The sequence below is a fragment of the Chenopodium album genome, chromosome 3 (assembly GCF_948465745.1).
Source record: "Chenopodium album chromosome 3, dcCheAlbu1.1, whole genome shotgun sequence".
NCBI lineage: Eukaryota > Viridiplantae > Streptophyta > Magnoliopsida > Caryophyllales > Amaranthaceae > Chenopodium > Chenopodium album.
In genome coordinates, this window is record NC_137836.1 from 19,952,073 (window position 1) to 19,955,494 (window position 3,422).

Consider the following 3,422-nt stretch of genomic DNA (forward strand, 5'->3'; position numbering starts at 1 on the left):
TTTTGACTATGATTACCATAACCTTGGTTATGATCCCCATATTCTTGGTTGTAGTTTTGATCATTACAACCAAAGTTGTTATAATTACCACGAAACCCTTGGGTTACTTGGTTCCTATAACCACTATTTTGGTTATAATTATCGTAGCTCCCATGGTTGTGATAGTTCCTATTTCCAACATTCTTTTGAGCATTAACTCTAGATCCAAAATCACTATTACCAATATAACTCACATGCAAATTTTCATTTCCATCGTATTCATCCCATCCATTACAAGGAACATTTGGACAATTAGAAGCATCATGATCATTTCTTCCGCATAAATCACAAGCCAAACATTCTCTAATCATGCAACAAGAAGCGAAAAGAGGGTCAGAGTAAGAAGATGTACCTCTCCCCTTAAATTGGGAGGCAAGATCTTGTGCTTGCGAAGATGAGTTTTCAATCTTAGCTTTGATAGAAGCCACCTCCTTCCCTAAGTCCGAAAGTAGAGTAGACAATTTGTTGATGGCATTGACTTGATCAACCGAGGCACACTCGTTTGTTGACTCATCCTCAACCTCTTGCCAACTCATGTAGTTCCTCACTACGTCATCTATCACATCAACAACCTCTTCCACCATCTTGTTCATGATTGGGCCTCTGGCTCCGGCATCTAAGCTCCACCTACCTTGAGGACTCAAATCACCATATAAAATTTGAATTATTTGGTAAGTTGTAATTCCGTGGTGAGGGCACTCTCTTTGATACTCTTTGTAACTCTCCCATGCTTCATAGAGATTTTCATTAGGCCTTTGCTTGAAATTTTTTTATCAAAGTTCTAGCTTCCGCCGTTTTCTTTTGAGGATAGAAACGGGATAGGAATCGTTTGGTAACATCGTCCCATGTTCTTAAAGAATTCGGCTTGACCTTCTTGTCCAACCATTCCAAAGCTCGCCCTATGAGCGAAAAAGGGAACAATTTGAGTCTGAGTTTTTAACTCTTGTGCAACTCCACTCACCCTAATAGTGTTGCAATATTTCTCAAATTCCTTAAGGTGGTTTAGAGGACTTTCATTCGATGCACCACTATATTGTCGCCTCTCAATCAAGGTAATCATTGCCGACTTGATTTCAAAATCACTATCCAGAATCAACAATGGAGCAATCCCGCTCTCATACTTATATGCACCCGGAGTACCCAACTCCTTCAATGTAACCCTTTGAGCTTCTCCCATGTTCACTTGCACACACAATCTCAAACAAAATTATTAGTAGCACGGCTACCAATGTAGCCTAAAGAAGAAAATCTTTTTGTATTTTCAAATTTTTTGTGAAATAGACTCAACAACAATAGTAATCATCTAAGCCATTCCCCGACAACAACGCCATTTTTTATCTAAGGTGAGACTAGGTCGTTGAAAACTAATCTACCCTTGGTCAAAACAAAATTTATAATCTCTCAACACACCCTTACACAAAGCATAAAGTAAGTCGAGGGTCGAACCACTAGGAATGGGAAATGAATGCTAAAGTCAAAGCTAAGCTATTTCGAAGCAATGAAATGAGGGGTGTCTATTCTACCAATCAAACAGTCGAAATCAAAATCAAACTGAACAAGCACTAGGGTATGTATCCACATATACTCGTAATTAACTCAACTAATTGGGATTGGAGATGACTAAGTCAAGCGTTGCGAGGGAAAATCGATCAAGCAATCAAGAGAATATAGTAGGCTAATATCCTAGAGGTCAAACTAGCGTCAACTACGAGAGACTCTAGCTAAGAAACTTGCAAAGCTACTCAATCGACAAATGTAAGTCACAAATCAATTTTCCGTATCAATGTGAACCTACAATGCAATCTAGTATGAGAAACTTAGGTTGATCACTCCTAAATTGAACACACACATGCACATAATCAATCAACCAATTTAATCACAACATCAACTCCATCAATTTCCCCCAATTAGCATAAATCAATTACTAATATATGCTTCACCATTTCCCTAGCAAGAAAGCTACTCACTAATCATGGTAATCATTATCAAAACTAAACTATGCAACAAATTTATCATCATCATATTAATAAAAAATATACCAATTCAAAAATCAATCAACTTGAACAATCAATAAAGAAATTAAGATCAAAACAAAAATTGCATTAAAGTAAAGAAATCCTTACAAACTTGCTTCAATTCAATGGAGAAAAACACTTAGAATCATCAATCTTCAATCATCAATTTAGAACTTCTCTCTCTACAAACTAGAGCTTCTCTCTCTAAAAATCTAACCTAATTCTATTCTAGTTTTTGAAAAATTGGACTCTCTAAAAATAGAAAGAAAATCTATGTATAGTAAAACTAACTAAGAAAAATTAGTGAGATCGTCCCCAAAAAAACCCGAACAGGCGCGGCCAACTACAAGAGAGAGAGAGAGCGGCCGCGCAAAACTGGGTACGGAATAGGGACCTGAACAGGTGCGCCCGTGCCTGACAGAAGCGCGCCCGCTCCTGAGAAAGGCGCGCCGGCGCCACCAGGCCGCGTGGCCGCGTCATGGTCGCGCGTGCCCGCGCCTAGGATCAGGGGAGCCCTCTTCCCTATCATTTCGATGCTCCTCGAGCGCTCCATTTAATGATCTTGATAAACACGAAACCTTGCAGTTTCTAAACTCCATGTTTGCGGGTTCAATACTAGGTATCATGCCCTCACGGCTTGAATGCACAGCTCAAGGTCCTTAGGACTTGCACTTCTCCATGCTTGAGCTTCAAATGGAGACCACTAGGCATCCTAATCAATGCCAAAGTTGGGAAGAGGCTCGGGAAACTTGGAAAACAACCTTAACCTAAAAAATAAAGGAAAACAAGCAAATAAAAGAGAAAATAACAAAATGAACCAAGAAATGCATAAAGAAAGAAATCAAATTAAGAAAATGCAAACTAAAAGAAATAAAGAGTAAAATTAAGGAAAAGCTAAGTAAAAGAGCTGTATAATAGCATGAAATTCATCCTAAAGAGAATTAAATGAGTGCCATAAATGACACTCATCACTAATCTTGAATCTTGACTCAACATTCTCAAACACGAGACCGAACAAACTATGAAGGACAAAGGCATCTTTTCGGGGTGGTAATTTTTCATTTCTAGGATAATCTTCTTTATTTTTACTTCATTGGGTTTACATTTGCCTTCTTGCTAACCATTTGAGCCTTTCCCCTTCTTTTTAAGCCACATCTTTAGAATTTTGAGCCTTTTGTTTCTTTTTGTTCCATTTTTTGGTTTTTGTGAAGCAATTGGTCATGTTTTTGGAGTTTTTGGTATATAAGGTTGGATATTTGTTCTATTTGTAAGCAAGCTTGTCTTTTTTATATATTGTGAATAATGGCAAATGAATGATGAAAAAAGCCGTCCAAAGTTAAAAAAGGCAAGGACAGAATAAATGCAAAA

The 3,422-nt window shown here is 37.9% G+C and overlaps 1 pseudogene; it reads left to right on the forward strand.

The window, feature by feature from the left end:
- Window positions 1-720: 720 nt before the first annotated feature.
- On the forward strand, window positions 721-820 carry LOC145625729 (small nucleolar RNA R71; annotated as a pseudogene).
- Window positions 821-3,422: the final 2,602 nt, after the last annotated feature.